Here is a 13,849-nt window from a genome sequence, read left to right on the forward strand (position 1 = left end):
TGTTGTGGCTAATGTGCTTCTTGTTGGACATCCAAAAAAACTCAAAGAGATGGGACACCCATAATGACCAAGGTAAAGAAGGTCAGGATAATGTGGTGGCCCTGAAAGCCACATTTCATGGTTCTACCTCCACAACATTGCTGTCTAGGTAAACTGATTCTAATCCTACAAAGATGCCCTGCAAAGTTTTTAACATCTGTATGTTTCCCTCATAGCCGCACCACTTGTAATCCATTCACTTAAACAGAGCAATACATTTCCTGCTCACTCTCTTCATGCACTTCACACTCACCAAGTTTCACATGATCCCATTTATAGAAATCAAAGGCAACAGTACCTAACCTGGTCAGCATTAGTTCTCCTTACTGAAACCAAGCATTGGATCATTTGTTTCATGTCACTGACATATGCTATAAAAGCTTGGCTAAAAGTGCTACAGACTGAGAAATAGCCAGACTATTTCATGACAATTAAGCTGGTAGTATTCAAATGCAGCAGATAGACACCTTTCCTTTCCTCCCTGACCTCTGCTGCATTTATCCCTTTGAGGGATTAACCAAGAAAGAAAAGAAAGACTTAAAGTAGTAATACATGAAGCAAGGTGCAATACGCTCGACTATTATTCACTTTTATATGTCCATGTAACTGCTGCCTTTCTTACAAAACCTTGAAAAAGCAGAGTGACTAATCCCTCATTCAGTTATTGAGACTGATATATTGATTTTATTGGAGATTCTGCAGTCTACAGAGGCTGAGAATTGAACTGTGTTCCCCTTCAGTCGTCCAGTACAAGGTATCTGTAAACACAAATGTACTCAGAGCCTCCCCTCAAAATTGTGTATGAATCTTGATTACCTATCATCAAAAATATCCTGGTATGTACTTAAGTGGTCAAATGCACACATTAGTGAGATTTAAACGTGTATTTTCTGCATATATTTTCACTACACAGATGTATTTTTAAAATACTTGTCTCTGACTCATGCTATTACAAAATGAATATGCGCAAAAATACAGTCAAGCAAACTATGCTGAAATTTAACTACGAACCTAATTCTTCCCCTAAAGGACTAATGCATCAAATAAGAGGCAAATCATATTGTGATCTCCCAGCATCTGAAGTCTTAAAGTTGAAACTCTTGTCTTATAGAACTATAAATGAAAAGCCTGCTCTGAACATCATCTATGTCAGTTCTCTTCAAGAAGAGAATACGTCTATTTTATCAGATTTGTGACAGTATAAGTTGACTTTGAAATCTGGGCAATCTAAATAGGTCATGAGTGAACTTCTGTAAGCCTGGTACAGAAGCTTCACATAATACTGATGTAGCAAATAGAAAATGACCTTTACTCCCTTTGAAATAATTACAAGACTCAGGCTTGGCCTTGCTGTGAAATGGAACATTTTATTCTACTTGTGCAATTCCAAGCACTTTTTTCTCAACATGTCAAACAAGACATTAGATTTGCCACCACACGGAGAGTTTTTAGTTAATTATCTTTTAGAAGCACAAGCATTCTTCTAATTTACTTCTCTTATGAAGAAACTTCTTCTATAGAACTAAATGTCTATCATGTTAATTTCTCTTAAGTTTCTTCGTGTTGTGAGAAAAAGTCTTTAAAAATATCTTGAAAAGAAAAACCAAGCACAGATTTACATTGGAGGCAAAGAGAATATTGTTCAAAGTGAAACACATTCTGAATTTATCACCATGTAGATTTCATATTTTTTTTTAACACAATGGAAGTGTTTGTGGGCTGATAGCTACCTAGAGAAAGAGCTCAGCTAAATACACTGAAAGTAATGTTTAAAGTGTCATATACGTAGAATTTGGAGTATATAAACATTTTTCACATGTACTTAAATATGTACTGGGCAATTAGTACAAAAGGATCCTTCACCCACTGCTAAGAAAAAAAGCTGCATTCTTGAAAGAACATGACCATTATGCAACAAAATTTGCACATGAAAAAGCCTGAGAAGCAAACGATGGAGTTTTGACCACTCAGACCTGAAACGCCTCTATTCACTGACAAGCAGAATCCAAATTTTTTTATAACCTAATGTTTTTCAGAAATGTACAGAGTGAAGACTCGTTTTTAATATCCTGACTATTTGACTTTCTGAATTTATTACCAGTCACTATAAGGAAATGTCACTAGTTCAGACAACTCCTGTGAAAGTTTGGACACTGGGCTAGAACTACGCATCTGATGAGATATCAAGCCTAAGAAACACCTTTATTATTATATTTTTTTGGTAGTTAATAAAGCAGCAGGCACATGTTTCTGACCTTACTGACCTCAACATTTGCACTGAAAGCTGCTCCCATAGAACATGGGTTAAAAAATCAGAAGAGGACTGCAATTTTATACCATGCCGCAATGGAGATTAATAAAGCCCCTGACGTTAAAGTACCTTTGGGCAATGCTGCATCTCAAAACCCAGAGTTCCTTTACCTCTGTAGTGATGGAAAGTTAATCTTTGTAATGACCTTCCCCAAAATTTCAAATGTTCTCTTAGGTTCTCCCAGATTCAATGTATGAAGCAACTCCATTCAGATTTGATTGGCCACTCTCAAAGTGAATTCGCTCACCTTTAACTGTAAAAACTCTCACACCTTCATTAGCCCTACTTGCATTAAATCAACTTTCTATTATTAAAAATGTAACCTTCAGAATATTAATTACATTTCACATATATTCCTACGGTGTTAAATTCATTCTAGTGCCAGGTTTTATTTAAACAGAGATGTAACTGGTGCAGACACCTGTGAAAACCATCTGCCCAGCAATGAGTTTTACAAACAAATGCAAACAGATCTCATTTCATGAAGCAGTATTCTATAAGAACACATTCTACTTTTGACTTCAGGAAAGTAACTTTAAATGCAAAAATTAAAAAAATAAGTTAATATAAAAATCCACAAAGGAGTTAAAATCGAAATGACACCTATCTTGAACATTTCCACCCATCATTTCAAAAGGCCCCCAGTTAAAGAGTAATTTCTTTAGAAATTAGATTTATTTTCTTGGAGGGGGATGGGGGGGGGTGGGCAGTTTGGTGGGAAAGTAGGGATAAAATTTATTTGTACTTTTTTACTTGTAAAAGTATATGAAAATGTATGCACCTGAGCTTTTCTCTGGAAGCATGAGTACTAGATTTTTTTTATTATTATTATTATTTATTTTTTTGCATATGACAACCTGAGATTTCCATATAAAATAGTGATCCTAAGAGCTGAGCACCTAGAGGAAAAAGTAATCTGAATAATGAGAACCTCCAACACCAAATTAAATTGCACATGAAAAACTATTTTTTATCATGGAGATTGAGAACTCTGGATCTTAAAATCCTTTCTATCTTCAGGTGCTGCAATATTAGACCCCCCAAAAATGGATGAGGAGGAAGCTGTCAGAGAAGAAAAAATAATTAAGATGCACACAATTGCAGTGATTTGCAAAGAGATGATGAAATCCTTTCCTACTGAAGTCAGTAAGAGCTATTCACTGATTTCATGATTTTACTCATGATTTACATGAGGGAGCTATTTAAATGAAATTAACAGAGGGATACTTAAACAGCTAAAAAGAGCACTGCTTTAAGTAAGGTTCTTATTCTGCATTATGACTCCAATTAGAGTGCCAGTAGATCCTGAGGCAATCGTTTCTTCAAATCACATACAGACTGGACATGAAGTACTCCTTGTCTTCTGGTACTTTTTAACATCAGTTGGCACAGGGAAAAGCTCGAAAGCCTGAATAACTTTTCCTCTTATTTGCATAATTATTAAAGGTTGTTTTATATATATTATATCAAGGTATGCTGAATTATTTATCTCAGAAAGTGACTAAATTGAATAAAATAGCTATTTTGCAATAATTTGATTTCTAGAGCACAAAGGTTTGGTGATTTTTTTTATTCAATATTTTCACTATGGAAGGAAAGTTTTCACTGTTTCAGGCTTTAACCTCTTCTTTTTATCTGAAAAGGGTCTCAGAAAAAAAGTATTCACAATCTCTACCTTTAAATCTGATAGTGAATTCAAGTCATTTTTGTAAGAAATGCTATTAAGATTTGGCACTAAGATTCTTCAAGGATGATAAATATCCTTTTAAAGGGCCTACATATCCATTTACTGCATAGCTCCATCCTAAAAATGAAAGTCAAACTTGGAGTACTGAAGGGTGGGCTATGAAAATGCAAATTAGAATTACTTTATTGGCTGAAATGAATTCAGTTCTCCTGTCACTAAGTGGTGTGACTGTGGTAGGCATCCATTAACTAGAAACAAAATATGACAAACTCTTTTGTGAGAGTATCTAGCACAAGAACTTTCTTTTTACGAGCACTTTCCTTGTGAACGTATGTTTATTACGAGCATTTTATCACAAATTCGATAAAAAGTGTGCATCTTCCATGACACTGGAAATCTTGTTAATTTAAGTTATTTGAGAAGTAATTTGCCAGCACTATTGTCTGAACAGACAGCTACTTTCCTTCTGAAAGGAAGGGCCAGAATGAGGAGGAAGATGGCATACCACCATGGAATTATACTTGGGTAAACAAAGCTGCCAGGAAGTGCCTAGAGCTCAAAGATGCGTCACAGTCATTTTGCCCTGTTGAGCAAAATGTGGGGGACCAAGAACATTTTATATTAAGTTTCTTCTGAGGTTCAGGCACACTTGAACACACCTCCATGCTGTGAACACAGCCAACACACTCCGAAGCCAGAGGTCACTGAGAAGCATAGCTCAGCCAGGGGTTGTACCAGTGTCATTGCAGCCATACTGAATGCACAGGGTCCCTGGGTGTTTTCTTACACTGGAGTCCTTACTATTACAACTTGCATCAAAACATGAGCTAGCACTACTCAAGAGCAAGCTTTAATTTAAACAAACAAAAACTAAACAAAACACATATATAGGCCTATATAATTTGGGTCTGTGTATAAAGAACCATCTCTAGTTTTCATCTGTGGCAGGAAGGCATAGCATAGTCTCCTGGCCAGATCATTTGATTCTTCTTGTGTTCCACAGTTCTGGCCCCTCATTCTGATAAGCATTTCATAGCTTCCAGAATAAATACATTCATGGTCAATTTATAGCCATTTATTCCTGTATCAATTTTTGTTTCATAACTTAATTAACCTTTTTTTCCTCTGTAAGTCTTCAACTCGTTAGGCTAGCCAAACCAATTTTTTTTATTCTGATCCTATAGGAACTGTGCATTCCTTTGATCATCTCAGTAACCTTTCATTGTGCCTGCTCACGTTTGCATATGTGCAAAATCCAGATGAGGGCTCTCCAAGGCCTGGTAAGCAACGTTCATATTTCCTTAAGCCTTAAATATGTTGCCTAATGCTCCCTAATATTCCACTTCTCAATGTTAAGAGGCTTTTACAAACAGAATCAGGATTAATCTTTATGAAATACAAATACAGATGCAAACCCTCGTGCATTGTTAAACCTATGCCCTTTCTGGCCAGATGGGAACCAGCTCTGCTCACAGATGGCATGCATCTTACAGCACAGAGCCCAGGCTTAACTTTCCCTCTCAATAGAGCTTATTAGCTGAGACTCAGGATTTGCTGTGAGAAAATGGTCTCCAGCTCAAGAAGGATTGTATCCACATGGCTCAGACTGCAGGATAAACTTGCTGTTTCATCTGTATAGACATCTCTGAACATCGCTTGGATTTTTGTAAGTCTGGCAATAACTATCATGCCAGTTCATTAAATACTTTAATGATTAGTAACAGAGGCCAAAATGCGTTACTTGTGCTCAAAGTGAATAATATTTTTAATTACTCAATTATTTACCAAGTAAATACCTACCCATCATGATTAATGACACCATTTAACAAACAGAACCCTTCAGACAAAAGAATGGGTTGGGCCCCAAGGTTTTTTTGTTTGTTTATTTTTAGGCGTTATGAAAAGAGTAATCACATTTTTCGGAAACCCTTACAACACTAGAATGAGATTACAACTGGTTAGCCTATTTACAGAAGCTGCATAATAAATTCATTTTACAGGGCACAGAATAATGCAAATGAGCCATTCAATAGCACTTCTGTACTAGTGAAAGAGGCATAAAGAAGAAACATTGAAAGTCAAAGTTCTGTTCTGGTTATACTGCAAGATATGGAATTACCGAAACCTAAACTGCATTACAACAATAACCTGTACAAAGATTGGTTTATGCTGAACATTTTAGTTATTTATCACCTAATGAAGTAAACAGGTTGATCCTATTTTCCAGCAGTAATGACTTCATGAATCACTTAGATGAATGAAAATATCAATCTCTGTTTTAAAAAAATGAAATAAATTAAGGATTTTTAAAAAAACATATTTATAACCCTTCACATGCAGTTGCACAGGGCAAAGTCATTATTCCATACAGGAGAATGCTGATGTGGTAAAAGCCATTAGAGAAAAAAATATAATCATATACTTCTTATAGCAGATACTGTTGGTTTTTGTTGATGTTGTTTTGTTTTGTTAGAATGTTTAGAACCTATAAGGAACATGATTTAGGTTTAATTTCCCAACAGTGTGATGATTATCAAAAAAGTACAACCTTCCATCCATTGTTCTCTTTATAGTCCACAAAGTTATAAAAATAAAGCAATTATTATTACACCACAAAACTGAACTTACTGTAACATTGAATATCTGTCTTTTGCACTGGTAAGCTAAAACCAAAAATGAACTTGCTAAAAACAATCTTTCAGAGAATAGCATGGATTTGTGCAATAAGTACATGCATGGTGCTGTTACCTTGAAACATTATGACAGCAAGAACCAACCCTCAGAACTGTTAACTTAAAAAATAAAATAAGGTATGAGAAAGTGAAAATGTCTGCTTTTTCAGCTTCAAGAAAACATTTGGTGAACATTTTTTGACCTTCTCCCACACAGTTGCAAACATAACATTTTTTAAAAATGAATACTTTCAAGTAAATCCCTTGATTCCATCAAGGGTATTGGAGGAAAAAAAAAAAAAAAAAAAGAGTTCAACGTCCATAATAAAAATTGAAAAATAGCTACAATGCAAGGACCCCAATGCAAACCTGTCAACTGATTGTGTCTTAAGGAGGAGTTGGACTTGATGATTCTTGTGGGTCCCTTGCAACTCAGAATATTCTATGATTCTGGGAAGAGGACAATACGTTCTGTAAAACCACAAGCTATAGGCAGTCTGTAGCAGCATAACATTATCTGCACATCAAATGGCTGTTGTGTTTTTTGTTTTTTTGTTTTTTTGTTTTTTTTATTAGAATATTAGTCACCTGAATCTTTCTTTCCACCATGATGCCAACATGGTCTCTATCTTCTCCTCCACTTCCTATTTTCATTAAACTGGTATGAACGTAACCCAGATAACACAGGGTTATCTATCTGACAGATGCAGAAGATTTATAGTATACTTTAACATAATTTCAGCCTAGAACTCATTTCCTAAGCCGATTATTAAAATTATTTACATGCTTCTGCATTTTTCATGTTCAATGATATGTTTCCCAAGTTATTTTATTTTCATTTTCTAAATATGAGGCATTTCCTATGCCTTTTTATTAGTAGTAGGCTAACTACCATTTAAATTTTTAATTTATTTTGTTAAATGTTTTAATTTGTTTGGTCCCATTTGTTGCATCACTGTTCATTTGATCAATCAAGGGCCTATGCATTTAGTTACAATAAGCATGAATTTCCAAGCTGCCAGAGTCATACAGAGGTAAAAACAAATCAATAAACAAACAAACAAAAAAAATACATGTCTTTGGCAGCGCCAGCTGTTACTTGAGGAGTATTTTTAATGAAACAAAATACAGTTGAAAAACTAAAAAGCACTTGCACCAACTCTTCTGACTCTAGAGGAAGCATGCCCCAGGGGAGAGACAGCAAGTTGAACATTTTTGAGAACATCACAACAAAGCAAAATATCCAAAGCTTACAGACTCCCTTGTGTTAACAGTGACATTGCATCACAAATGACCTTTCCAAAGAAATAAAGCCCATTACAGCTAGGAACATGATAACTGTTAAAGATCAACACTTAGTAGTCAAGGGAGGAGAAAAATTTAAAAAAAAAAAAAAAAAGGAAATAAAAAGAATTTCACTAGGTGGTAAATTAATTAGAACATAAATAATATGAAACGAAGACCTTGGTCTATAACCCCCTCTCTTATAATTGCTTGCCATTTAAAAGCTGAATGAAATCTTTTATTCAAAAGATACAGCTATTGACCCCACACGTATTAGGAAGTCAAAGAAAATCCTGCTACATGGGGATCTGGTGAGTCCTAGAGAATGCTTTAGTAACAACCTACTGAATATCTATTTATTTTTATTTCTTCATTGTAGAATTTAGTTCAGTTATCAATGAACACTACTAGAATATATAACAGTTAACTTGCAATATATTTCAACCATACAGAACAACTGGACAAAATAAGTATACCCAAATGAACATTGTGATTTTTTTTTTTTCTTTTTTACATGAACTGACAGTCCTGAAACATAAGAACATAACTATGGTTGTATCCCACAAACTCCATAATGAAATGTGTACAATAAACTAACATTTGCTTTTTAAATCTATAAGTCAATAATTTAGGTTTCTGCAGTAGATAGGAAACAGTATGTTATTGTAGCCTCCCCATTTAATCTCGTATACAGCACTTTGAGTATCTTCCTTAGTTCTACATTTACCTGTATTCACCAAGTCTATCATCTGTTCTACAGGAGATGCCACAAGCAAAATATACAAGCAACAAACGTAAAACATACTGAAGTTTGTGGGAAAAGTTGAATGTCTGCCTTAAGCTGCAAAAGCAAGATCCACATCTATGATAATGTGAATATAACGACTAAAAGTATTGTGAGGTCAGATTCACATCCTTGTTCAAAAAATTCCTGGACAGATATCACATAAGAACATGCTTTTACATTCATCTAAAATGAACAGGTAGTATTGTCTAGCAATTTAGAATTGAGGGGATCTGCAGAAGTCTATTTTTCATCATAGATTTAGGCTAAAGACGTTGAGTTAGAAAATGGATTTCTAGTTTATTTGAGCTACATGTAGTAGCCAAAGTATTGAGAATTCCAACACCAGTGCATATGCAGTTGATGATGGAATGTCCTACCATTAGTATTTGTAATAGGGGGTTATTAAACTTGTTTACAAGTTTAGTCAAATGCACCAAAAGGTCTGATTGTATAAGTAGAGCTGTTGAAGTTGTACACAACAATAGGAAGTCTTAAAGAACAAATTCAACTATCCAATAATTTAAAAGCACTTTTCCTTGTGCATAGCAATTTAAAATTACTGGAGCACTTCAACTTTTTTTTCATAAGTGCTTCAGCCTGGAAGTGATTGGGGTTCTGTGCTTGCACAGTATAAAGCAATTTAAAATTATTCAACTGCTTCAATTTTTGTGTAGGTACTTCTATTTGAAAATGATTGGGGTTCTGATCATGTTCTGTATTGAACAATTTTGTATTATTTAAACGCTGATTTATTTATTTAAATCAGCACTTCACATTTGGGACTGAGTTCTAGGAGACTATACTAGAGTATAAGGCAGTTTAAATTATAGAAGCATTTTACATGTTAATGTTTTTCATCTCCTATACAAAAATTTCAGTTTTTAATAGTGAAAGTATGAAGCATTACACTTCAAAATACATCAACATTATATAAAATTAGAATCATAATTTCTTTTTAAAATTTTATAAGACTTTCATAATCAAGTTTATATATGTCTTACTGCATACTATGAAACAAGTATTTTAGAAACTACAGACTTACTTCAGTAAATAAAAATAATTTCCAAGGGTAAGAGCAAAGTCTAAAAGAAGTTTTGAGTCCAAAAAAAAGTGAGGGTTAATTGCCTCAGCATTTCACTTGTTCATCCTCATGTTGAGCAAGTGTTCAGGTCCTTTGCAGTACAGATAGTGTGTTCACCAGATTCTGGTTCAAGTTTATTCTAAATATTAATTTTTATCAAGTAGAAAATTCAGATTGCAACTTTAAAAATGTAACTTTAAAAATGTCATTCCTCCTTTCATGGGACTGGCATATAGAAACCTGTTTGGATTCCTCTCTCCCCCTCTTTGGTTAATGAAGATATCTTTCTCAATAGTCACAGACATCCTCTGCTCTCAAGCTTTGCCCTTTGACAAGAGAGGAAATTAAGCTGTGATGTTTGAAAAATAGGACTGGAGACATACAAATGGAAAACTAAGAAATACAGCTGACAGACATCACACTATTAGTGAATCCTCTACTTTTTTATTGCCCAGTGTCTTTCACTAATATTGTGCATTCGATATGCTTACATTTACTACTAAACACATGGCAAAAATCCAACACCAGTATTTTTGTACTTTCCACAGGGATATTCAATGAACATGAATGTGGTCTAACTACTGTTTTAAAATGTGACATTCTGGAAGGAAAAATTAGTGACTAATTTCTTCACAAGGCTTGTTTCCATATTTAAGCTTTCACTTTTTAACACAAATCACATATAAGAAATAGAAAAATTTCTCACCAAGAAAGATAACTTCGTATTGCTCTGCACACTCATTGGAAAGGATAGTGGCTAGTCCTTAAACATATTTCATTGGCATGTCTTACTAATCACAGGTTTTTAATTTTGTGTCTCCAGTTTCAATTACAAGTAAACACTGACATCCTCAATAGCACTACACAGAGCTCCCCTTTATCCACAGTTAATCATGCTCACTGCAGCTATTCCCTAGGCTGAGGTTTCAGAGTTCCTAGCTTCTGCAAATCCTCAGTATTACATCTTTGGATTCAGAAACAAAAATACTAACATGTCTTATCATTCAAAAACATGTGTCCTGGGTTCAGGAAGGACTGTTTTCTGCTCTCCCACTAGTGAGCTGCTGTGCTCCATGTACAGAATTAAGTTGTAAAGCATTGCTAAACTCATTTGAAATATTTTGCTTAAGTAAAACCTCGTATTACTGTAATTAAAGAAGCTGTGAGAAACTGTAATTAGACTGAGTGTCCCACAAATATTAATCAGTAAAGTAATATTCTATTATTAAGAAGCAGCTATGCACAGTAGGAGTTTCTCTTGCGAGAAACAAGATTAGGAACCAAGCCAAAAGCAAGCCAGAAGGCACCACAAATTAGTCTATTTGATGCTTTGTTTTACTTTAGTAATGCTTTCACCTGTAGTTTACTCATTCTTGTACTGCATTTTAGTTAAGAAGGTGTAAGCAGGCTTTGGGCTAAAGTCCTAGACCTGCTCCTTAGCGCCAGTGTGCCCAGTCATTCTCTTAGCCTGGAACGCAGCAGAGGAACTCAGTGCACACCATGGGTAAACCACTTAACCTCCCTAAGTTCCCCCATCTGTAAATGAAAACAATACAATTAACATACTTAGCAGGGAGGTTCTGTCATTTACATAAGTGTTTTGAAGTGATTTGAAATCTTGAGTAAGTACCATATAAGTGCTTACAAATATTGGCTGTTTGAGGGACAATCAGTAACAATTTTGAGCATGCAAGAGATAAAAGGTTATGTCAAAAGCCTTAGTCTCTGAAACGTGAGGTGTGCTTAGCTTTATGTTGTTCCCCCTGCTCTGCTTATCTGTTTAAAAAAGTGATAGCTTAAACTATTTTTCTCTTTGCAAACTGAATATACTGTGAGGTTCAGACTAGAATCCAAAAGCAGTAAGTGTTAATGTAAGATGCTTACTATGTTCATGTCAAAATTATTTCTAAGTTACACTATCACATACAGGTTCACAACAATATTGTGCAAGACTGCAAAGTTATTTTGGGGAGGAACCTTTAATGCACTGGTTTATAAGCAAATAAGTATATGGACCAGTTAATCAAGTATCTGTCCTTTCCAACTCTGAGTTACTTCACATAGATCAAGATGAAGTGATAAACTGAGCTAGTAGACTTTCCCACTGCTGTTAAGAAGAATTATTTTTCAAGCAGCACTTTAAATCACAGATTGTTACCTGAGCTGTTAAAAATAGATTTAAAATTGAGAATTTATCTAAGCTATATCTATTTGCTACATCTAGAATACAACCATTAACTTCCTTCTATATTGCTCTTGCATGTGTTCACCACCTCTAAAGAGAGAGGTTTGCTTTACAAGAGAGATGGAAGAAGAGATCTATAAAGAACAAGGCTTCAAAATTTGAAAGTCGGATTTTTATTTTTTAATTAGGTTGAATAGCTACATTCATATATAGATATGCAAGTCAAGCATTAGCTATTATGATCTTTTCAGTAGAAAATTATAATCAAGCCCAACTCTTAGTTCTCCGTGCCCCAGTGCTCACAGATGTTCTTTATGTATTACTGAAGAAGTGACAAGCAAACACACCATCCACAGCTTCCACAGGACTCTGCCTTTTATACATGATGAAATGAATCTCAACTAGACAGTCATTCTAGTAGCTCATGTATACTGAAATATTACCTTTTTATTTTGCACTTGTTAGTGCCTTGATGACAGCAAATGCTTCATAAGTAACTTGCATGAAATCAATATTAATATACAAAATTGAAAAGCAAAACTCTTACAAGCGGTTTATGCTCAATGTAACCCAGGTATTAAACTCACACAGGACATTTAAAAATTCAAAGTAGCGATCTACATTGTAGAACACAACAAAAGCTTTGAAAGACAAAGCCATAATACAAATGAGACAACTATGTTTGCTTCTACCAAAAATAAAATTACAAATCCCTTGTATACATTGGCCAGAGAAACAAAAGCCAAGTAGTAAAAGCAACAAATATTACACCAAACACATAGAGAATGAGAAAGTGTTTGGTCACATCTCATGGAAAACACTCATTCTATTCCTTTCTTTCAAAAATAAAGAGAATCCAGAAAGTTAGGCATGGCAGATTTGGCAAAAGTAGGAACATTCCCAAAAAGCAGGAGTTTGCTATGATGTGTTATTCTCCTGTAGTGAGATAAGGGATTTACAGTATCTATAAATATGTATAATTCAATTGGTAAAGAACCTAGAGGAAGAACTCATTAGTAAATGTCAATTAGCCCCATGGGGGAAGCAAGCAACAATAGAGATGAGTTGAATGAGAACTGAGAGTTGAGGGGTGCAGAATGTTCTCTTAGAAAGCTCACAGAAGATGCTTCACAACAGTGTTGTGTGCATGACGGTTCTTTATTCAGCACCACCAAATTGCACGGTCAACATCACAGGCTGCATACTTTTCTATCCAATATAAACACACCAGTGTTTCTTGGCACATGATGTGTTTCACTAACAGTTCAGATTGCTTCCATACTCACCAAAAATTGGTGTAAAAAAAAAAAAAAAAAAAAAAAAAAAGGAATAATTAGTCTTCTTTCATAGCTTGCTCTAGTCAGCTTAGAGGATGGAGAATTCTCCTGCCAACCTACAAGGGCAAAATCCTAACCCTCTTGAAAGCCTCATCTGCAATGAAGCCAAAATCCCATCCCACATATTTTTATTTAAACTCTGTGCCTTTTTACTTGGCAATTTACTTCTTGTCATTAGCTGTCTTCTGTGGCCTAAATTTGGTTTCTCTCTCTTTTGGCTTTAATTTCTGTTCCCTTATCCTACTTCCCAGAGGCTGCCAGGATTATTGGACAGTTCAAAGGGGCACATGTGCATGAATTCCCTTCACAGCTATGACAAAGACAAGAGCATCCATTTTGCACTAAGCAGTGTTCAGTTGCCAGCTATAAAAATGCAGGTGGCCTGTGTGGTTTTAGTAAGGAGTTTTAGAGAGGGGTTCATACAAACGCATACCCAACAGCATGTGTAGGTCAAGTTTCCACTTGA

General features: G+C 35.0%; 1 protein-coding gene across 1 annotated transcript in view; it reads right to left on the minus strand.

Annotated features, from left to right (window-relative positions):
* The window catches only part of CDH13 (cadherin 13), a 481,427-nt gene that overhangs the window by 392,712 nt on the left and 74,866 nt on the right, over positions 1–13,849 (minus strand). The gene's annotated exons all lie outside the window — the stretch shown is intronic.

The sequence above is a fragment of the Netta rufina genome (assembly GCF_964035555.1).
Source record: "Netta rufina genome assembly, chromosome: 13".
NCBI lineage: Eukaryota > Metazoa > Chordata > Aves > Anseriformes > Anatidae > Netta > Netta rufina.